The following is a 24,676-nucleotide window of genomic DNA, read 5'->3' as shown; positions in this document are numbered from 1 at the left end:
CTGAACTTTTAGGAAGTTTCCTGATCAAAAGATTCAAAACTCTGTAGGCAATTTCTTTTAGTACGTTCATTGCCATTTCTCTTTCACGAGGAAAAATTCTAAGATGTGTGTACTTTGCAAACAAGAAAAGGATTAACATTTTCACTGCTGGCTAGATGTTTCCCTAGCAGGTCATTAGCTTTGACGTGCTCTCTGCGCCCTGGGTCTTATTAACTAATCACACACCAGTAGCCTGGGCTTCTGGCCAGGCCAGTAGCCACCAGGGCGAATGGACCAAATTCCATTCAGTTAAATAATGTAACACTGGACGTTCTCAGAAAACACGAGATAAGAGTCTTAAGGAAAGTGACATATAGTTCTGGTCATCGTGAAAAACATGTTCTGGAATTTTAATTTCTGGTTATAAATGAAAGACAAGTACTCACTTGTCTTACATCTTTCTTGAGACAATGCAGGAAATGAAAGATCCTAACGTGTGCAACAGGAAAAAAAAAATTTGGTGGCAATGGGAACAGGAAGCTTACAGAAGTGGGGGAAGGGGGAGAAGAAAAGATCAACAGTCTCTAGTTTATTATGAATAGAAAGAAATTTCCAGAATTTACAAACACCCACATTATTCATTCCAAAGAGAGCTTTTGATTCAAAGGGATCACCCATGTTTCCTCCTCTTTACAGTATATACAAAGGAAGACACTGATTGCCTTTTCTTGTAATTTTGCTTCCATTCAATTGCCAATTTTAAGCTGACACTTGAAAATACCCAGCAGAATATATCCTTCTTCAGTTTCATTAACATGGCCTATTGCCTTACAGAAAAAAAAAAAAAAAAATACAAAATTAAGATCAATTCTTGTAAGGATCTCAGCTCAACATCAAGGCTATATTACAAGAGATAGTATCAGCAAATAGAACTATACAATTGAGAACCAAAATCTATGGCACTATGATTCTTATTATATTACTTTTCTGAATTACAATCTTAAAACAAGGATCGTACCCTATTCTACTCTTGTTAGCCTTGTTTTAAGCATTTGCTCCACTCTTTACAATAGAACACTGTATACCTCAGTTTGACATCCCCCCCAAAAAAGATGTGCTGTAAGAAAAGTTACATTTTAATTAAAAAAATTACACATATAAATCAAAAACCTATGTTAAATATTTAATACTCTCTCCACCCAACGCGAACAGTTCCATAGGAAATAATTTACAATGATGCTCTGTCGTACACAGTTTCAGCAGCAGATGAAATGTGTCTTGTAAATGCAATGAGCGTAAACTCATTCTCCTGTGGCACGGTGGCCCATCAGCTCATGTGGCCAGCTAAGTCCTTAAGGTTGAAGATGAAGTTTATGCAGACTCATTGTTCTGGGGTCACAGTGCTTTTTTTCTTGGCACGATATAGAACGTGCAGTTCAGTCAACAAACTCCTGAGGATTGTGTAAAGTAAACAAACTGAAATGGGTGCATCGTACCATCTACTGAGGAGGAAGATGTGAGGTCCTGGTTGTGAATCATGAAATATTTAGAGTCTGGGTACCCATGAGTTAAAGGAGGATTTGCTGAGGTCATTTAGGTCTTCATTCTGAAAAGAAAAATGAAAGAATCCGTCATTATCAGCATCTCAAAACACACGTTCAATCTTTTTTTTAGGGTTATTCTTTAAAAAGGGACAGCGGGACAGCATGGGATAAACTGAACTCACAGGCACAAGCAGTCCTGAGTACTTCAGAAAAATAAACAAACTGTATTTAACTTCTTTTTTTCTTTCAAAATGCAAGAGTCTAAAGCAATCACAAACTCACAATAGTCAATATTAAGTCAGCAAACCAATCGATGTGGTTTGGAGGTTTCAGAGGTTTAGCAACACAAAAACACAGAACACTTTGATGTTCTTATGATCAAAATAAAAACGTCCACTGCAGCTTTCATGTAAAACAACTACAAAATATGGTAAGCAGGTTACCGTCAGGCTATGCTTAATCTTCTTTTGATTAAAAGGCAACTGGAGATTTTAGAATTTGAAGTTGCAGGGTTTTCCCATTATAAAATCTGAAATTGGTTTTTAAGTTGACATTGGTTGATAGGAAAATTCGAGATGCAAAAGAATGTCTAAGCAAAAGAGACCTAATTAATCATTAAATTTAAAAAGGGGGTTCTAATTTAGGTCTAACAGAGATAAGTTATTCTGGAAGAAACACAACATTTCTTCTACGCAGTTTAAAAGTCAGATTACAATGAGTGTTACCCATTCCCCTGAGAAGGAGACCCCTTCTCAACCTTATAAAGTCTCATTTGCTCTCAAGTCTTAACATTAGATGGTCCTTCTGAGGGCCTTCTTTTTCACGTATCAAAAAGGTATCTATAGAAACATCAATATTTATAGGATGTCCTATAAGCAGGAGGTGGCACAGCAGAGCTAATCAATAAATACCTGTCAAATAAGTAAATGGTTGCTTTAAGTACTATCGAGGCTACAATGGTGAATTCTGCTATAGGCTCTGCTTTTCAGAAATTCCAGCAAGGAATGTAAGCTTCATTCACAAATAGAGAGAATGCAAAGTAAAAACAGGATGAATCCCACAAAAGGTGCAATAGGCAAAAAGCTGTTTATCAGTGGTCCCCAATCTTTTTGGCACCAGAGACCAGTTTCATGGAAAATAATTTTTTCCAGGGCTGCAGAGAAAGGATGGTTTTGAACTGATTCTCATAAGGAGCGTGCAACCTAGATCCCTTACATGCACAGTTCACAGTAGGATTCACACTCCTATGAGGATCTAATGCCGCCACTGTTCTGATGGGAGGCAGAGCTCAGGCGGTAATGCCAGCAATGGGGAGCAGCTGCAAATACAGATTAAGCTTCCCTGTCTCGCTCATCCATCACTCACCACCTGATGTGTGTTTCAGTTCCTAATGGTCTACAGACCAGTACCAGTCCATGGTCCAGGGCTTAGGGACTCCTGCCCTAGATGTACAGAGGAGGGAAGAAGGTTTCTAGCTGGGAGTGTAAAGTAAACACTGCACTGACACAGTTGGCTTGGTTTGGAAGCCAAGAGTCTGGAGATGTGGAAATGGTGTTTCAGTAGTGGCACATAGCAGGAACTCACTAAATATGAGTGGAACGAATGAAAGGGACAAGGCATACGTCCCACGGAGGGCACAGGACAAAATAAGCCCCGGGGGGATGAGCACACAGCCCTGATTGGGCCAAGTGAAGAAGGCAGTTTTGTCAGAACACAGGGTATCTGCAAAGGGGAAAGAGGAGAGACGTCTACAAACATAGGTTGTGTAGATGGTAAGGAACCGTGAATGACAGACCAAGACGTCTTTAAGTAAGTGAAGGGACCACAAGGACATGCTTTGTGATATGATCAGTACACAGCAGTAATGATCCATGTCCACGACAAGGACAGCAACAGACCTGAAAGTCCACACAAGGTAAATGTTGACCAATGCAAACTTTTTTTTTCTTTCTCTGCCTCTCTCTCTCCTCTTTGCAGGAGAGCATGGCTGGGACCCAGCAGCATTAATCGTCTAACCACTGAAAAAACCTGAAAGTACCACTTTCAGGTAAGCTAAAATTTACCAGATAAGGATTCAAGTTTTACTAAGAGATTTCTGTTCATTTCACAGTATTAACTTCAGTCCTAAATGACAGATAAAGTCTATGTTTCTACTTATAAAGAAAAACTTGACATGGAGACATGAAGTTAAAAACAAACAAACAAAAAAGCAAAAAGCCAGGCTTATCTCTTTCATTATCAAAGAGACAGGATTTACTTCATGTGATTGCTACAAGTGAAACAATAACTTAGCCTTTCCAAAACCCCAGAGATCTTACTTTCAAGTTTCTTCTGAATCCATATTGCAATCTATCAAAATGTTCCTACTAGGATATCTACGTACAGCTTAACACAGCTTCATACATCCTAAAATTAGGTAGGAAGGCCATGTTTTATTAAAAGGCTTGAGACAAACATACTGCCAATTTAAAAAGTCAAGGGTATGCTTTTGATTTTACATCTGGCTCTCATCCAGAAGAGCTGAATGAACAGCTTAGCCCAGGAACAAACTATAACCAGTTGTGTCATCACACATGCCAACCTGCAAGGATGCACAAGGGTGGAAATTGGGGCCCCTTTGAGGAGAGGAAAAGAAAAATATATGGTCCCTGGAGGCTGAAATCTATTGCTTTGGACCACACACACATACCCTTGCACCCTTGAAACCATCCTGGTAATTTTTCACAAGTAGTATGTTCAAAGGGCAGGAAATCAAAGGATATATCAATTCCATCATACACTGTCCCCTCCAAAAAATTTTGGCATACTACTTTTCAAAGCCTTTATCGTAAATCCTGGTCAACATAGGCCTCAGTCACTAATGCTACTTACCAGTGCCAGCTGGTCTCGGAATAAGGTAAGTGAGAAAGTGGTAGGTAAGGCTGACATGGAAGGGATAGGAGCAGAAGCTATCAATAAGCAAGAGAGGAAAATTTAAAGGGACAGTCTGAAGTTTGCCCACTGTTTATTTTTGTGCAAGGGGGTGTGTGTGTCTGTACATAAAGTTTAGCTACTGAGTAAACAAGACAGATTTTTCACAAAGACCCTCAGTGAGGACTCTTGCACACAGCCACCTCAGATCTGCATACTTATTCCAAGCATGCAGCATTGTTCAAAGCATTTTTGGAATGCCTTCTTCAAGACCCCTTTCTTTCTTGCAACTGCCTTCTCAGCTTTGGGCATACCCTTTTGAATGGTCTCTATAGCAGCCAGCTTGGCCCTTGGAGGGCACATCTGATCTTTGGAGACAGTCAAAAAGCTTTGAGACCCAAATATGGTGAATAAAAGAGCTGATTAAGCTGGGAAATGGTTCCCAGTGAGGTATTATCTAAAGCCAAAGAACTCCAAAACTAAAGTTTCAAAAACATCACTAGAGTTTTGTTGGAAAGGAACTGTCCTAACTTTACAGACAGACCTTACAGATGCCTCATGGGACTTCAGTTTATCTGTCTATATCCCTACCACTACACACTTGCAATCCATACGGCTGAGCTTGAATAAAGCAACCCACTTGAAGAAGGGCACCCATGTAAATTTGTTTGCATGCACGGCATGATATAGTGACTAAATGACAAAAATAGACATCATCTATGAATGTATATTCATACATTTTTGCAACTTGGGAATATGTTTAAAAAAACAAAAAGCAATACCCATCCATTCTAAGCTCCTATAGTCATTAAATGTAATAAACATCTGTTGAGTAACACAAATACAATGGTAAAGACTATAATACATACTGAAAAAGAAGACACGGGTAAAGTGTGTTTAATGCACTTTATATATACCATTTCAAGACTCCCAGTCAACCACACAAGGCAAACATTGCTAGGATGTTTTACAAAAACTCATTTGTAGCACTCATAAACTGGAAACAAGAAAATGCAAAACATATCCTTGGAGAAGAACTGTGCAAATATCAAATGGTGATATTCCTGTGATATATTCTCTCCAGTTACATCACTGGGGAATAACTTTTGAACCCAGAAATATGATGCACCTGTCACAAGATTTAGTAGCAGGAAATTACATTTTGACAAAAATTTCATCAGCACATCAGCATCTATGGTCCGCATGTGTCTTCCTCACAGGATAAAATCCGCCTAATCCTGTTGCCAGTAATGAAAAATGTAATTTTTAAAGCATTATCAAATAAGTCAACACTCGAGTATGCTACTTGAGACCTATGGATTATTGCATTATTGTATCCAGTAGGAATTTACATCTCCTGGACTCGACCCACTTAAACTCTTGGCTAGAGCTGAAAAACAAATAAAGCTTCTGCTGCCTTTCACACTGTCTCGGCCTACTCATTAGTCTCCACTGGGTGAGCAGCTGAAACAGCATACAGTTATGATATAAGTACAAAAGAAGGATCTGCGCCTTTTCAGCAATGCATTTTTAGTCAAACCCACTGTCTAAAAGTTTTTATCTTGTATTTAAACACCTTGAAACTTCCTGCCAACTTGTTAAGTGCAGCATAGTTGGAATACCTGGTTAGAACATCACTTTCTACTTTACTAAGAAAACAGAAGTAAAAATATTGTAAATTGCTTGGCTGTTGTCATGCACTAAAATGTAGCCAGAAAGAAACTCTTCCTCATCCAACTATGGTGGAAAAAAAAAAGACTGTAGTAATGACTTTTCTTCAATGGAGATCATTGTTTGAGATTTTACACTATAGACTCAACTAGAAAAATTCATACAAATAAATTCCTCCACTTGAAGAAATGTGTCAAACAGCATATTTCTCGCTCGCTTAACATAAACAGCTGTGACTAGGAAAAAAAACTTCAGAATAATAAAGAAAATTTATAAAAGACAGTAAATATAAGGAAGGAATAAACATAATGCATTAGAATCATTATAATTCCTGTCACCTAAGGAAAACTACTATTTAGTTATGGTTCTGATTTCACTATTTACTTAAAAATTTTGAACTTTTAGTATTCTATATATAATGTCAAAGATGTTTAAGTAGTAAGGAAGATAATGCTTTAATAGATTTAATATTTAGATCTTCCCCATTCTGAAAAATCTGTTATAAGATAAAATGTTAACCAATTTTTTAAACCTTCTTGGTATTTTAACCCCTTTCCCATTCTTCCCATTGTGTTTGGGGAGAAGTATGATCATTTAAAAGCAGAAAAATAAATAAATAAGTAAAACCCTCTGGCTTCTTGGGTTTGTTTTCCAAATGCCTAAGTCCTTAAGGAAATGGCACAAGCAAAGTATTTAGAAAAATTGGTGGGGGCATAGGGGGACTCCTTTCAGAGGAGAAGATTACCTTTGATTGGGATTAGAAAAAAAAAGAAGATGGAAGGGATGTGAGAGCAGAGAGGTTGGTGGGGAGCTCTGTACCTTGCCCGAAGCTGAACATGGCACCAGTGATATCTCTCTATATTCTGTCTTCCCAGGTTTAATTTCTTTTTCACACAGTTATATTCAACTGTGTACTACTAACCATGACCACAGTTCATTTCTTCGGCTACCCCACTGATGCTAATGCAATTAATTCACAGTCACGTACGGATATGAGAGTTGGACCATAAAGAAGGTTGAACACCGAAGAATTGATGCTTTTGAAGTGTGGTGCTGGAGAAGACTCTTGAGAGTCCCGTGGACAGCAGACAAATCAAACCAGTCAACTCTAAAGGAAACCAACCCTGAATATTCATTGGAAGGACTGAAGCTGAAGCGCCAATACTTTGGCGACCTGATGCAAAAGAGCCGGCTCATTGGAAAAGAGCCTGATGCTGGGAAAGATTGAGGCCAGGAGGACAAGGGGGCGACAGAGGATGAGATGGTTTAATAGCATCGCTGACTCAGTGGACATGAGTTAGCGCAAACTCCAAGAGATGGTAAAGGGCAGGGAAGCCTGGCATGCTTCCATGGGGTCACATGGGGTCACAAAGAGTGGGACACAACTGAACAACACGTGGCCAATTTAAAGCTGACCAAGCCTTCTAGAATGCTTCCGTATAATAAAACACCTTAGAAGACACTGCAAAATTACTGTTTTTAAGTGTACCTGAACCCTGAAAAACAGGCCCAGTAATTCTTTTTTAAATCATCAGTATCAAATACATTGACAGTCCTGGTGGTGTACCATGTCATCTCACATGGATAAGCAAGAGCAGGGATCTGTCTGATGGACTGTGTGAAAGCCCTTATGCAAGGAATGTCCTGGCTCAGGGTTTGGCTTGTTCCATGTGCGCTTAATGGTAGCATCTAAGGCAGAAGCAGAGTTACCAGCCCAGCTACCCAAGGAACAGAGAATTAAATCCAGACAGCTTCAAGTTTGGGACAGGGGGACTGTCTCTCTGCTTTTCACAAGGTACTACTGGAAGTGTGCGGGCAATCTGAGACTTTGGGAAAAGACAGATCTAAGTAGCGAAAAAACATTCTCTTTTAAAGCCTTCAGACCATAATCACCAAAAAGAAAAAAAAAAAATCAAGTGAGGATTGAACTCAAGAAGTCAAGTTGGAGGTAAGACCCAAGGTATTTGCTACTTTTATGTTGAAAGGAGACAGCCATTTTAGCTAAAGAAAGGCAATGAACATCTTTCAAAATAGGCCAGAAGTGAGCTGGAAAGACTTGGTTTCATGGTCTTAAATGGCAAAGGCTAACCGACCGGCCAAGCCAGTGCTTTAATGGAGCTGCTTAAATAGCAGTTTTGCCCAGTGCGAGTCACATGGGGGAGGGCTGGTGAAAATAACACGATTGCTGGCCAGCCCTTCCATGGCGCAGAGTTGCCAAGGAAAGAAATTCAGGGAGGGCTGCCAACATGTGAGAGGCCATCTCGCTCCAGCTTCCCTTTTGTCCCAGGGAAAGACCTTCTGGCAGGGCTGGTGACTTCAGGGGACCACCAATGAAGACAGGCACACGTATTATGCATAGGAAAGAAGAGAAGGAGGGACCGAGACACTGCCCATCACGCCCGCCAGCTCCCGCTGTGGTCCAGCCGGGTGATGCTGTCAGAACGTGGATTTCTCCTTCCCCCGCAACAAAGGGCAGAAGACGGAAGGGGCTGGAAACTTTTCAAGAAGGCTAGGGATTTATGGAGAAGACGATTTAAACAACGACAACATACGGTCCTCAACCATGAAAAGTATTCCATCAATGACCTACTAAGGAAATCTGAATAAATATTCAGAGATCTTTGAAGCCAAAGACTAACCACTTCAGTTACTACCCATGTTTTTCTTAAAGACAGAGCATGCTGATAAAGCCAAAGGTAATTAAAACATAAAGCAAAGGGGCTGTCAACCGCCTAACAGTCCCCCCCACTAAATGTGAACCCAAATGCCTCAAATCTCTCTTCTGCCAAAATTCTAATCTGTCCCCACGTAGTAATACATGAAAATCAAGGCAGAGGAAGTCAGAGAAACAATCCCTCTAATATTTCAAGTCAGACCACGTGTGCTGGGGGACAGGAAGTTTTCATTTTCACAGAGCTCAACTAAAATAAACCTGTTACTTGAAGACATGAAAATAATATGATCTCATCTTCCCTACCTGAGGAAGAAGGTCATAAAAGTTGCCTTCTTCCGCTTTCATGGGAGCTCTTTCTGCAGTATATTCTCCCCAACAGGAATTACAATTGCACCTCTGAGGTTTATATTGTAATTTCATACCAGTTTTGCTTGTTTGTCTGTTTGTGTCATGTTCAGAAATATGGGACATAGCTTTTATTTGGCTCTGATACAAATCTGTAGACTTAAATGACCATCACTTCATTTACAGTGTGGTATAGAGAGAGTAAAAAGTGTTTGCAAGACCGTTTCTATTAATTAGCCAAAAGGAAAGCAGGTGAATCTCATCCCCTTGCCTTTACTTCTTTCTGCTGAACACTAAATAGACATCACAGTCTTTGCCCACTCCCTAGAGTCGTCTCATAAACTGAAAGAAAGCAAGGGCCTGAGTGTACCTTCGAGTAATTGTCTGGCTGTTCAGTGTTTCTTATCAGCCATCATCAGCTTCTCTGTAACAGCCCAGGAACAAGAGTATAGAACAAGCATCCGCACAGACGGCCCTAGGTCTGCAGAGGGCTGAGGCAAGGATCATTAATGCCACTGACATCACTTTTGGCAGCCAGAGAAAAGGGAAAACCTGTGTTTAATCTATTTCCTACTCACCACAAGTTTTAGTCGGAGTCCCCGATAATATGGGTTGCGGTTAACTTTATGGAAGAATTTGGTAATGCAAGAAAAATGTACTGAATTAAACAAGCATCTTTCAAAGGAACCACGAGGTACCACAACCATGTGGCCCTGATCTCCCTCCTGTAGGTGTTTTGGTCATTAAACTGGCCTAACAGAGAACAGGGCCATTGCCAGCTGGTCCTAGGAAAGTCAAACTCAGTAGAGGACTTTCCCTACTACACGCATCTGATTAACATCTCCGGAAACACATCATTGTAAATCACAAATAAAAAGGATTTAGCCTTTGTCTTCCTTCTTCTTGCTTTGAGTATATCAAGGGGAAAGTGTTGGGGAGAATTCATCTGGGATTTTGGCAGTTAAGTATGCGTGTGCATGCTCAGTTACTCAGTCATGTCTGACTCTCTGCGACCCCAGGGACTGGAGCCTGCCAGATCCCTCTGCCCATGGGATTTCCCAGGCAAAAATACTGGAGTGGGTTGCATTTTCTTCTCCAGGGGATCTTCCCAACATAGCGACGGAACTCGCCTCTCCTGCATCTCCCACACTGGCAGGCAGATTCTTTACTACTACTCCATGCAGTTAAGTGAGCTGTTTTTCTTTTTTTCCTTAAGCAGCCTAAATAATGAAAGAACACTCTCTGAAACCGACTGTTTCCCTTGAGTTGCCGCTACCTGAGTGATATGTGAATAACCCATAAGCAATCTTGAGTTCTAAAATGTAGTTTAGGACACTCCATCCAGCAAGGTTATTTTGAGAATGAAGATAGAGCCATTACATGGTTGTTATGTTTTTTTTAAAGACTGATCAATTTTAACTCAGGACTTATTTCCAAGTTAAACTTAAAAAAAATACTAAGAATGTACATTCTCTCTTCTCCTGCTTCTCTTCTCTCCATAATTTTGGGCATGTTACAAACCCTTGTAAACCTCAGAGTTGTCACCTGTAACATGGGCTAACAGTCCCCATTCTATAGGGTCATCACTTGAGGTTCAATGAGATAATACATGAAAAGTTCTCATCATTGCGCCTCACACATAAAAAGCCCTCAGACATTAACTCTTACTGGTACCATTCTCATGAAGAACTAGAAACCCTTGGATCTCATATCCCCTCCTGATACCTGAATACATAGCAGCCAAAAATGTCCTGGTGGGAGAAGGAAGCAACAGGGAAGCCACAGATCAGATGGCAGCCAAGAACCGAACCTGAAGTCAAGATTAGGAGGTGTCTTGGGAAGAGAGAAAAGTTACTTCAGAGAGGAGGTGGGTGTGGGGGAAAGGCCAGAACATAAAAGTAGTATTAGTAGTAAAACGCTAAAAATAGGACCTTGTGAGATGAAGTCCTTGGTCTTTAGACCAAGACCTGCTTACCTACTGAATACAAAGGGAACAACTCCAGTTGAACACTGGGATAAACAGCATCAGCAGGCCTTTGAGTAGCTCTTCAGTGGATGCCATCTACAGGAATGTCACAGAAAGGCCACTTCTGCTGCTTGCCAGGAAGAAATTAGAAGTTTGAAGATTCCCCACCCTATCTAAGTCAGCAAATGAAAAGACTTACACATGAGAGAATTTACAAAGAGTTCTCATGAATAGACTTGAATGGATGTTCACTGAGATTCTTTTGCACTATCTCCAGGTGCTAAAGCTTGTTTCTAATTGTTGGGGAAGGAACTGAATGGCTTTTGTTTCCGAATTCTTTTCCCCAAACTCTCAACTGAACAGGAGAGTGAGGCCAATGCTGCTTGAGGAACTTGACGAACAACTGAAATTGCTGCCAGATGCACATGTCTAATTGTTGGCAGCTGGAAAAGGAAGGGAAGACATCAGAAAGATGATCTGAAATAATTGATAATGGACACATCGCTCTCATCTCTAAGGTCTTTGAAGCAGACAATGATGCAGATTTCTAACCAACTGCAAACACTTCTTTATTGTCTTGGATAAGGGGGTAAAACTTTTCCAGTGGAAAAGAGGGGCTGACCTTTCATGCACTGACCTCAAGCTCCCGGTCCTCCACTTTCATCTTTCAAGTCACACCACCACTGTTCCCATTCTTCCCTCTTTTCTTTCATTATTGGACATCTTAGCCTAGTCATTTTTGACCTGGAAAATGATATTTGCTGAAAATTCCCTACCAGCATGCTGAATTAAGTGCTTCAAGCCAGTTCAGGGCTGAACTAGCAGCATTCTGAAGACAGTTGGACCAAGTTCTTAATGAAGAGGTAGCGACAACTCTTAAGGAATCCTTATGAAGACTATTTATTGAGGGCTCTGAGGGAATCATAGTCCCAAAGGAAATAAATGGGGTCTGTGAAGGTGATCCCCAGGCCCACTGGAGGACCAGGCAAAAGTCACGTGGACTTCAGCTAAAATGTGCTTGTGGGGCTAAGCCCACTTCTCATGCCCGAGACCCTCTAGCCTCCATGTATTCCATGAAGTCTCTAGAGCAATAATTCTCAATTTGAATGGGCAGGAATAATTTCCCCCTCAAGAGACACTTAGCAATGCCTGTAAACACTTCTTCTGGTTGTCACAGCTGGAGTTCAGACAAAAGAGAAACTGTTGGTATTTACTAAGTAGAGACCAGAAGTGAAAAGTGTTAGTCGCTCAGTTGTGTCCGACTCTTTGCAATTCTATGGACTGTAGCCTGCCAGGCTCCTCTGTCCATGGAATTTTCCAGACAAGAATACTGGAGGGGTTACCCACTCCCTTCTCCAGGGATCAAACCCCAATCTCCCACACTGTGGGCAGATTCTTTACCATCTCAGCCACCAGGGAAAGCCCAAATGGAGAGCAGGAACACTACCGGATATCCTACAGTGCCCAGGCCAACTGTGACAAAGAATTGTTGTTGTTGTTGTTTAGCCACTCAGTCGCGTCTGACTCTTTTCAACTGTAGTCCACCACGCTCTTCTGTCCATGGGATTCTCCAGGCAAGAACACTGGAGTGAGTTGCCATTTCCTTCTCCAGGAGGTCCTCCCGACCCAGGGATCAAACCTGCATCTCTTGCATTGGCAGGCGGGTTCTTTACCACTGAGTCACCTGGTAAGCCCACAGCAAAGAATCACCTGGCCCCAAATGTCAGTTGAGCTGAGTCTGAGGAACCCTGTTCTGAAGTTATTGCTGTAGCTGGAGGAAGACACACACATGCTTATCAACTGTTTCTGGAATTCCCACCAGTTTTAGGGAAGAATCGGAGGGAAGATGCGCTCTTGGTTCTGAGGCTTTATTTCTGACTGTCACACCATGACCTGAGTCCCAACGGTGCCTCCCAATTTATCACTGATGGGAAGTTACCTCCACTGTGTCCTGCTCCCTCATGACCTAGAAGACATCTAGTTAATCTGATTAACCAGTCCTACCCCGTGTTTGCCTATGTCCCTGCTCCAAAGGAAAACAGGAATCTTCTGGATGCAACGAACAAAGCTGACTGAAGAGGAGAGACAGCAGGATTGCTGAGGCCAAAGCAACAGGTCTAGGGGAAGACTATCATTCTGACCCACAGGAGAGAGATCAACCCCACAAAGAAATACATCTGAATTCTCCCAGGTCTGTATCTCTGCCCAGCTGAGCCAGGACCTTCTGTCTGGTCTTGAATGAGTCATTTGATCTCATTTTGCCTCCATAGAACAATGAAGTGGAGAAAACATCTCGTTCTCACAATCACTTGCAAAACTCCATTAGATGACAAGAGGAGGACATTGTGAAGCAGAAGACAGTTTCCTTACGTGGCTTGTGACTATTAGTCCTGTTCACTGCCATTCAAATATCTGGGAGGGGGAAAAAAATTAAGGATTAGGTCCCCTCTGTTCCAGAGTTAGTCAACTTTTAAAATAAATCCACTAACTTTGCTCTCTAAGGGGCAACTCCTAAGTCACAAAACTGTTTCCCACACGTTGTTTTCACTTTATGAAATAAATATCCACCTTGGAAGATGATTTATTACAAAAAAAAATAGTCAAAGTACAAGACTGAGATAGAAACAGCAACTGGAATTTCTAAATATAAGATGTGTTCCCAGGAAGACACTTTTAGGTCTGTTTTCCCTCAACTTAAACTTGAAGAAAAATAACAGAGGAGGTGGAGGAAGGGGGCAGGGCACATGTACCATCATCAGTAAGAGAATTCAGGGTTCAAAATTCTAAAATCTAGACCATGCGCAGAAAGAACAAATTGATTTCCAGGTAGTAAAATACAGATTTTTTTCTCATAAAACTTCGTGATAGTAATAAGAACAGATCCTATTTTCAATATTGGCCCCAGAAGCTGCCACGGTCCTAAGATACACAAAGAAAACAATAGCGTCTATTCTTTCTTGACTGTAGTCTGAGCTGCTGACAAAATGCCTTCAAAATAAAACCGAACCACACAATTTCACCATTACTATCCACCAGCGACAGGCTATAATTAACACTTAATTAACAGCTCTATGATGAGCTCTGCTGAATTCTGCTCAAAAATTGCCTTACATTTTTTCCATAAAACCAAGTCACCAGTGGACAACGGCCTACCTGTTTACTTGGCTTCTCCACGCTTTTCTTCCTCAACAATCAGTTAAGGAACGGGACTACGTTGAGGTCCAGACCAAGACAGATTCTTCAGAGATGCTCGTCTTCCGACGTTTAGCTCTCTTCACTCCCAATCATCAGCAGTTCCTAACAGAGACCCTAATACAGCCACTGACTTAACACACATCGTGTCTTCTTGGAGCCTCCCTAGAGAACTTCCAGTAGAAATAAAAGCCATTGCAGACTCTTTCAACAGAGGTACAAGCACTGGAAACACCCAGATCCTTGCTAATTCCCATTCTATAGAAATTAGCTGGAGAAAGTCAATAGGAAAGTGACTTGAGAACCACTGCACATAAGTAAATAAGCTGGGACCCTTCTCCATGGTGGCCCTGTGGCCCTGCCTTTGGCCATTCACTTGTTCCAGAGACAGAGCCAGGAAATATAAGAAAAACTCAACAAAAAGTGAACTCATACAATATCACTTATATGTAATGAACTCATACAATATCACCTATACGTCTAATCTAAAATATGATACAAATGAACTTATTTACATAAGAGAAACAGGTTCACAGACTTAGAAAACCAACTCATGGTCACCAAAGGAGAAAGCAGGGGAGAGATAAATTAGGAGTTTGGGATTTGCAGATACACACTACTATATGTAAAACAGATCAACAGCAAGGTCCCACTGTATAGCACAGAGAACTATGTTCAATATCCTGTAATAAACCATAATGGAAAAGAATATGAAAAAGAATATATCTATGAATCACTTTGCTGTACCCCAGAAACTAACACAATGTTATAAATCAACTATACCCCAAATTTTAAAAAGTCCATTTAGCAAGTTTTTCCCACCTGAGAGCACTATCAAAGTGGTAAGGAGGATGTTACAATGACTAAGCAAAATACACACATGGATGACAATTATCCCAATTTTTGTTTTAGACACCCCATTCCTATTGCTATAGGCAACTTCCACTGCACGATCAAGTCACTGTATAAAGGTCTCATGGATTAACAGGAACAGAACAGTCAAAGCAGTCTCAGGCCTGATATTATGGGGACTTCCCTGATGGCTCAGCAGATAAAGAATCCACCTGCCCATGTAGAAGATGCAAGGGACATGAGTCCAATCCCTGGATGGGGAAGATCCCTTGGAGGAGGAAATGGCAACCCACTCCAGTATTCTTGCCTGGAAAATTCCATGGATAGAGGAGCCTGGCGGGCTACAGTCCAAAGGACTGCAAAGAGTCAGACACAACTGAACAAGTGAGCACAGTGGTACCTTGACCGTGTGGTTAGTTAAGAGTTAAAATGATCACTAAAAGAGTTGCCTGAGCTCACGAAACTGGTTAGTAGTAGCATGGAGGTAAGACGGAGCCTCTCCACCCACATTCTTTCTAACCATGAGTCACTGAACTCTCAGTAGCCCAACTCTTTAGAAAAGCAAAATAGAAAAAGAAGATAGGATAGTATTCCATATATATACATGCAAAACAAACTCCGTGGCAGCTCAGTGACTCAGCTACAAGCAGGGGGTTTCTTTAGGTGATGGATGTCAATACAGAGCAGAAAAAGACCTCCTCCAAAGCCTCTGAAGACTATACATTTGTTGTAACTGAAGATTACACAGCAATTTAGTTTGAAATCTTTTAACATCATGGGTATGAACAGGAGCTGAGATAGAAGAATACTTGCTAAAAATATTTCTGCTTTTGCAGTACCATGCCTGGCTTTGGCCTCCACTGTTAAGGCATACTAGAGAAAAGTACAGAACAAATAAATCACAAAGAGAGAAAATAAAGCAGTGTTCATCTCACTTTAATGTGCTTAAGGTCTCCTGAAGATTTGGTTAACAATGCAGATTCTGAATCTCTAGGTTTGGAGTGGGGTGGGCCCCAGATTCTGCATTCCTAACCAGCTCCCAGGTGATGCTGGGGCCGCTGATCAGAGGACCACACTTCAAGAAGCAAGGGAGTGGTGATAGTGGCATAGTCGTTAAGTTGCATCTGACTCTTTTGCAACCCCATGGACTGTAGCCCGCCAGGTTCCTCTGTCCACAGGATTTCCTAGGCAAGAATACTGGAGTGAGTGGCCATTTGCTTCTCCAGGGGATCTTCTCGACACAGGAATCGAACCCACATCTCCTACATTGGCGAGTGGAGTCTTTACCACTGAGCCATCAAGGGTTACACACTGAATCAAAATATGCTTCCACTTTCCCCGTGAGTATTAATTCATCCTCCAAAATCTCTCTGAAGAACAAGGATGATTCCACGTGTTGGCATCTCATCCCCGGAACCATCGATGTGTGCAGAGGAAGACCCAGAAGCAGCACATTGGATAGTATCAGGGGATGAGGCAAAGCCGTCATGACTTAAAGGAATCAACATTTGGGAAAAACTGAAAAATAAGCACAAAAAGATAGTCTGTGTGTGCTAATAATTTCCATTCAGGTCAACAGGCAGTAGGAAAATGATCCCCATTTCTACAGGAAGGCAAACAGCCCTGATTCAAGCACATGGCCATCAGTCTGATTTATCAGGTAGTCAGTTATCAGATTCCACTTCCCTATGCAAGAAGTTTCACAGGAATGCAAAGCCTTCATTCTTAGATGGCAGCTTCCTTCCCTGGGCTGGACCCTGTGCTGTGACCAGGAGGTACAAGTTTACTGGTCTGGAACAGAAGCCCAGGCAAGGCAAGCATAGATTTCTAGTGGCTTGAGAAAACAGCAGGAAAATGATGAGGTGGCCAGAGATAGTCTCCAAGAGCTAATTGCACTGGGCACGGCACTTCATATCCCGGCCTTCCACCCAAGTTGGTTACCCCAACCAATTGGGACAGAGAATGTACTTCGCCAAGATCTCTGGGAGACAACAGTAAGGGACATGGCACTGTGGAAGACTTGAGCGCCCCCAGCGCTACCTATCGGGGACGCAGGGACTTGAGCAACCTTGAACAACATCAGTGAGTTCCTGGTAAAATGCCATTAAAAGCACCTAAGTCACTAGCCTGTAGCAAGGCTTAAATGAGAAGGTGACTCTAAAACATGTGACACAGACTCTTGACAACTGAGCCAGTTGCAGAACAATTCATTCATTCTGTCCAGGAGCTAGAAACCACCAGAAACCATAATGGGAGGGGGACAGAAGAGGAATGAAAGGGGAAAGAAAGTACCTGACATTGAAGCGCTCTGCTCTCGGTCATGCCCAAAAAGTGTTGTCATGGAAACTCCAACATTTACACTCATCATATGACACCACTGGTCTCAAATTAGGAATATTTCCCGAGTTACAGCTGTTTTAACACTGGGTATGAAGGCACTTCCGATGTGGTTTTGAACTTACAATTTAAAAGCTGAACCATTATTAAAATTGATTGTCCTTAGTGAGTATAAAGCACTTTACGCTTTACTAGTTGAAAGGAAAAGCTACATCTAAGCATGGTAAATTCACACCATATTCCATATATTCCATGAAGTTTAATTTCCTAAGACTGTGGAAAAGCTTCATTTGACTAATATCTTTCCCCTGATAGTTTTTGAGGTTTCTTCTCTTCAACTCTCAGCTTGATTTATCAGTGTTTAATATATAATTGGCACTCAATAACTGTATTATCTAAAAAAGTATCTATAGGAAGGAAAATCATAAGTATTCATACACATATTCTAAGGTCCAAAAGACTTAATTAAGGGTAATTTCAACAAAAGAAGAAATGGGTTATGAAGTTTTCTGAGATTTGCCTCACATTTGGCAGTGAGTAAAGTCAGGGTTTGTTAACCTTTTAAAAGGATTATCCTCTTTTGCTAAAAAAATAAAAATCTCAACCAATTTTTTAACACTACAAGTTAACTGTGGCTAAGAAAATAAAGAAATTTTAATATCGATTATAACTGATTTCAAATAATACAAACTCTTGTCTTCTCCTTCCTTCTCAAACATTTCAGCAAACCATTCCTAGGGTAAAGATGTGGTACATAAAATTACCAAATCCACTAACACCCATGAACACATCACAGTAATTTAAAGTCTTCATCAACAACATAGCCAGCATTTGCTCTATGTCAGGCACTATATTAGGGGTTTTAATATGCATTGTTTCATTTAATCCTCACAGCCACCCTAAGACTGTCCTACTATCCCTGTTTAAAAATGAGTAAATTGAGGTTCAAAAAGAATGTGTAAATTCCTCCAGATCTCAAAGCTAGTAAGTGGGGCAATTTGGATTCAAAGCCATGCTCTTGATCATGAATGTATAGACAATGCTATAAAAAGAATGGGTGGAAGTGCTGTCAAACCTCTCATCTAAATAGAGGCCACTAGAACATACAAAGTTATTTTTATAAAAGGAAATGAAGAGTAAGCTTCGTGTTTACAAAGGGTAATGAGAAATTACATAGTGAAATGCCATTCTGATAAATCTATATGAAATCAGCTAAAACAACATTTCACATAATAGGCACCTGGATCTCGGAAATGCCTTCACTTCTGGAAAATAGTTTGCAAAAGAGATTGTCATCATAAAAGCACCTCTTCAGCCTTTAATTCATGCCCTCCTGGAAAAACAGTAAATATGAACTCTCTCATTCCCTGGAGAGTCTAGACAGTGGTAGATGCAAGCAACTGGGTGTGACTAATAGATTCTGACAAACACACACACACAGAGCCCTAAGGTAAAGAGTGAGGCCTCACATTTACTGGCCCCATAAAATAGAAACCCTTTTCACTCTAGGATCGTAGCTCTTCTGGCCCAATGCTTGCAGCTCAAGATCTAGTGGGCTCGGGGCTATTTTTATCTGACAACTTTTCCTTCAGTCCCTTCCATCCTTTATTTAAAAAGCCAAAATAAAAACCAAAAAAAAAAAAAGGATACTTATAGAGCCATAAGCCATACACTAGAATAGGTAAAGAGAAGTCCTCTGACATAAAAACCCACAAAAGAACAGAAGATGAAAAAGTAAATCACAAACAGCTGCATCTCCCCTCCCAATTGTTTACATTCTTAGACATCCACTTTTCAAAAATATTCCCTACGTAGATCAAAACAGGCTGTACTTTGAGAAGGGGCAAACAATGACGCTAGCTTTAAGATATTACACAGTTTACATATAAACAGAGCTGAGTTTATGTGCCTTATTCTGGTTGTCGAGAACAGATCTGAAGGGCTCAAATAGAGAGCTATCATTGTGTTAATTATCTGTCTACAGAAAACTCTAAAATACAAAGGTGACCTTTACAATTCTCTAGCTTGAGTGTATGTTCCCCATTTACGGTATAAGATACTACTGGTTTCACCAATCAAAATAATCCAAAAGCTTTCTCAAGTTGAACTTGGGGAGCACAAGCCCTGGCTGACACTGAATGTAGTTACTGGGGTCACTCTGTCCCTTCATTTCCCATTCTTCCCCGCCTCCTCCTCTCAACTTTCCCCCCTCCTCCTCCCAACTTCCCCCCTGCCCTTCCCGCTAATCCCTTCTACCTATTTATCAAATCAGAACCACCCATAAATACTTCTCAGCATTGATATTGATTCTCATCACTGTTATTGGCCCCATACCAATAACCACTGTTCAGATTCTTGCCTCTGAGAATTACAACACGAATCCACCATTAACGAACTCTAAGGGCATGGATCTGCCCATTCCATCATCACCTATGCACCTGGAAGAGAAGGGAGGACTTCAGTCTCTAAAAGTCTAGTTTGTTACATTCTCAAGACACCAGTAGTTGGCAAAACCTCTTTAAAACACACCACCCATTCACAGACCTCGTGGCATTTACTTTGAACTGTCCATATCAAAGGGGAGACTTCATTCTAAAATATTCCAGCTTTAACTGAAAACAAGCCCACTCCATCAGGAGCAGCCAATTAATGACAGCCAATAAGAAAATTCAGGTAGACAAAAGATTTGGCTGTCCTGAACTATCATTAAGAAATCATTTATCCTATACCCATGTGTTTCAGGTACAAGCCAAGGTGAATCACCAGCTTCATCTTTCTGAGAAAGTTCTGATGTTAAAATCTGGCATTGATGATCTCAATGAAATCAAAGCACATGCTCCGTGGAAGGTGGTGAAACAGCCCTGAATATGCATTCCTTGTCAGTGAATCATGGTTGCCCAAAAGTTTCCAAGGACTGTTTGTAAATATTAACCCTACAACAAGGTCAATGTCTTGACATCCAGAAAGGTGGCTCCAAGTGTTTCACACCCCGAGGTTTCATGATGAATAAACAAAACAATATAGTCTACCTTTAGAATATTAGTGAAAAAAGGTAGTTTTGAAATCAGATGACTTTATTGATCAATTATACCTTTACTGATACATTACAATAGCAATGTGAATTCAGACTCAATGGTCCAAACTACAACTCCAATAGAATTACAAGGAAGCAGCAAACTGACTCCTTTAAGATATAATGGTTCCAAGCAGGTTTTTTATTGATCTTTGCTGCCCAGATTCATCATTAAAAGGGTTGGCTTATGTATATAAGTTTGCTAAGGAGGGAAGTGAAAATGTCTGTAGAAGCTTCAATGCTCTGGAACAGAACTCTTCTATTCAAAAATGTTATAATTTTAAAAAAAGATATTGGGACTTCCCTGGTGGCTCAGTGGTTAAGACTTTATGTTTCTACTGCAGGGAGCACGGGTTCTACCCCTGGTTGGGAAACAAAGATGCTGCATACCGCGTACAGTGTGACCAAAAAATAATATATATATTTAAAAGAAAAAAGATATGACGGTTTCTCTCCTTAATAGTCTTCAGAGAAGGAAACCACATGTAGCCAAAGAGGGGTCTGTATCCTTATTTTCAATGATGAAAGGCAGATATAAGAAGTACAAATTTGATAGTTTATAAAGTGTTACAATGAATGGGTCATGACAATGACTCCAAGTAATACAACATTTGGGGAACCTACAATATACAGAGTGAGAAGTCCTAGCACTTAATGGTTAGCACCACTTCTGCAGATCTAGTCCTGGATATGCAAAAAGCCAGCAGCTCCAAAACATGTTCTACAGAACAGGAGCTCCAAGAGAAAGAAGGTTCTGTGGCTAATGACACTTAGGCAGTATCTCCCTCTTGACATTAGAACCTTCACATTTTGTTTAACCATGTGTTTCCTAAACTTCTGATCAAAAATATGTAGATTTTATTTCATAGTAATGACTCTAACATCCTGTGAAACACACTTTGGAGAAGACTATGTTAAAAATTCCACGACCACCCCCCCGGCCCCCACCCCTTGCAAAAAAGCATTTGCCCTTGAACTTTGCTATTCAAAAAATATTATGATGACATATCACATAAAATAGTATACAGAGATAAACTAAAGAAATGTATTGGGGGATGGAAAAGTTGATAAAAAAATTAATTGAACACAAAAATATACTTTGAGAGTATCATATCTGTTTTTTATTCCTAAATTCCTAATATCATTTGTAGTCAATAATTTACAATGTGGCATGCATATATCAAAAGTATTATTTGCTGCTTTGATTTTTTAAAGAAAGTGAATATACAGAGAGAAAATGAACTGAAGAGCGGAGAGAGAAAACTTCCTTCCCTAATCATTTAAAATAGACTTGATTTGACTTCAGAAAAATCATCCTTTAGTTTTCCTGGTTCACGTATGAAAGGTGTTTTATTTTTACCTTCATTGGTGGATAAAGGTCATATAAATGAAATGGTTTATTACTGTACAAATAGTTTTAAATAATAATTGAAGAAATACAGACAAAAGTAAAAATATTTTACACTGCTAGAAAAACCAACTCTACCATTAGGCTACCACTATGACCAACCACCTAGAAAGAGTACATTTAAAATTAAAAAAGAAAATGAATGACAATATATATTATTTCAAAATATTAAACAGAATATATTATTTTTAGCCTCAATAGTTTCTCAAGATACGGCTGGGCATTCTGGAAAAATGTGAAATTTGAATGTTTAAATGTGAATATTTAGATGGGCAGAAATTTTACTTTATGAGGTTAAACCTTGATTAAAATAGAAATAATTATAATAACTAAGACTATGACTTTGATCCCTTTCTTGGCTTCCAAAAGGCTGTGGTGATATGCATATTTTCTAAGATATCTTTATGTATATAAGTTATAAACTCCCAGAAATATGGAAATGAAACAGAAAGAGCATAACATTTTATAGGAGTAATCAAAAAGACAATGGTGGCAGGGAAGGGAAGTTAAAGCACCAGATGTAAATGGCAACAGCCCCACAAGGGCTGTTGAGGACACAGTCCAATCGAAGATGCCTAAAATGTCCAAGGAAGTGGAATTTTTGCAACTCTTCTGATAGACACAGGGATTATCTTGAAGACGTTTTTATAAATCCCTGTAGCAAAAATGCTCAGCACACATTACAAATTATTGTAGCCAATAATTGCAGAATAAGAGAGCCTGTGCAATTATACATTCACTTCTGTTTGTGCCCAGAAGATGACTCATAGAGGCCCAGTGGGGGATCGTGTAAAAATAAGCCCTAATATCCAAAACTGCCTGTTTCAGGGGAAAAAAATATTACACAAGGCTCAAAGCACAAAGTCACAACTAGTAAGTAATATTCATTAGGCACTCATGTAATATTGAAATCCAAATGCTCATTTATAAATGTGAGATAAAGTTGCTGTATTTTTACAAATGAAATGCTGGTAAATGGAAAAGTTCTTTCCACAAAGTATAACATCTTGTACAGAGCAAACTTTTACAGTGGTCTGGAACAAATGAACTTCTAAACATGGTACCTGCATGTAATAACGGGGCAAATGAGTACTGGGTTCTTGAGTCTGAAATTACAAAGGTTTTGACATCGCCAGCAAAGCATGGCAGCTGGCAAACATTCCGAACCATTAACCCACCAAACAGCAGCTGAAGCAAGCCGCATTCCAAAACTCTACAACCTCTTCTTATAATGTAGTAAAATGCTGATGTGCAGGGAAATTTATTTCCTCTACTAAGGCTGAATGAAGACCATGTGAGCATAGAAGAGCTCATTACAGAGCAGAGAGAAATTTTCATATGTATTTTAAAAGTGAATGAAAAGTAACACCAAAACTTAACAATTTTCAAAATTCATGTGAAGGCAAATAAAAACCATTTTCTAAATCTAATTTAAAACATGCCATTTTTTTTACACTAGCAAAAACTCTAGAGACTCGAACGTCATAATAAAATGTAAATATGCCATGAATCATGAAGCCATGAAAACAAACGGAGATGTTTTGTCTTCTAGAGCTCTGTTAGAATTCATGCACAGGCTTAGAGAACAGAAAAGTCACTCACAGAATAAGCCCACCCTCCAAACAAAAGTCTTCTCCTTTAGGTGCATAAATTAAATTTAGAGTTCATTTTGCTTGTTTCATTTTTACATTGTTTGTTTTGTTGTCTTGTGCCCTAAAGACAAGATTAAAACTTAACTTTAAAACCAAGATTCCATAAGTGGCTTTACAAAAATGTTGTCTGAAATATTATTTCAACAAAAGGTAGCATTTAAAATCTCTATATTCCTTGGAGCAAGTTGAAATACCCAGTTAGTTTATAAAATGTCAGTAGCAGAGAATCTCAGGAACAGCAAATCTAACGGTGTCCGGTCCACACTTCCCTACAAAGATAAGCAGTCATCCTTTTTTTCCCTTCTTAATCTGCTGTGGCTCCATTAGTAAGCCCCTAAAAATGTAACCTGGCATTTACGCTCTTATCCATCTGGAATGTCTCTACGTCAGAGGAAAACCCTCACCCCCCTGTGAAAGATGAACAAGGACACAGCTGGTGGAGATCTGGGCACGCAGGAAGGAACCCCGCTTAAGTGCCTACATCCACATGGCTCAGTGGTTAATCCTGCATATACCCTCTTCTTCCCACCTTCCGATGAAGCCAGCGAGGAACTGAGTGGTTTGTTTTTTTTATCACTGAATTCTGTACTATTATCAGACACCTAACAATTCTTTTGTTGAAAAGATATTACAAGAACAAAGCCTGAAAACTTGCCATCGAAGCTGTCTGAAGTCCAGGGTGTTAACCGTCACTAGAAACCTTGGAAACAAATGTGTACAAGGTTAAGGCCAGTCTTGTGAAAGTAACATTGTGAAATCTAATCCTGCACCTCTGCCCCCCTCCCAGCAGCAGACTCACACATGTGCCTTGCAGTGGAGATTTGGGAATTGCTGAGGTTTTCCACGCTGCTTCCATGAAAACCAACACTTCTAGGTTTCACTGCTGGCTCGCGATGTGAAGCTAAACTTAGACATCAAGCTGCGTTCTCTATCAAGCTACAACATCTCACTGGCTGTGGGCAGGAATGCGAACGTACAGACAACTCTAATTAACTATTGGTTTTAACGCTCAAAGCAGGGCAATCAAACCCAGCTCTCCACATAAGTTAACTACAACGGCAAAAAAAAAAAAA

General features: G+C 40.2%; 1 protein-coding gene across 1 annotated transcript in view; it reads right to left on the bottom strand.

The window, feature by feature from the left end:
* Positions 1 to 547: 547 nt before the first annotated feature.
* IRS1 (insulin receptor substrate 1) overlaps positions 548 to 24,676 on the bottom strand; it is a 59,688-nt gene continuing 35,559 nt past the window's right edge. The window contains exon 2 of the mRNA XM_065930449.1: positions 548 to 1,585. The gene's annotated coding sequence lies outside the window, so the exon portion shown is untranslated. The remainder of the gene's footprint in view (positions 1,586 to 24,676) is intronic.

The sequence above is a fragment of the Muntiacus reevesi genome, chromosome 3, assembly GCF_963930625.1.
Source record: "Muntiacus reevesi chromosome 3, mMunRee1.1, whole genome shotgun sequence".
Lineage (NCBI taxonomy): Eukaryota > Metazoa > Chordata > Mammalia > Artiodactyla > Cervidae > Muntiacus > Muntiacus reevesi.
This window is presented reverse-complemented; position numbering and strand designations above follow the sequence as displayed.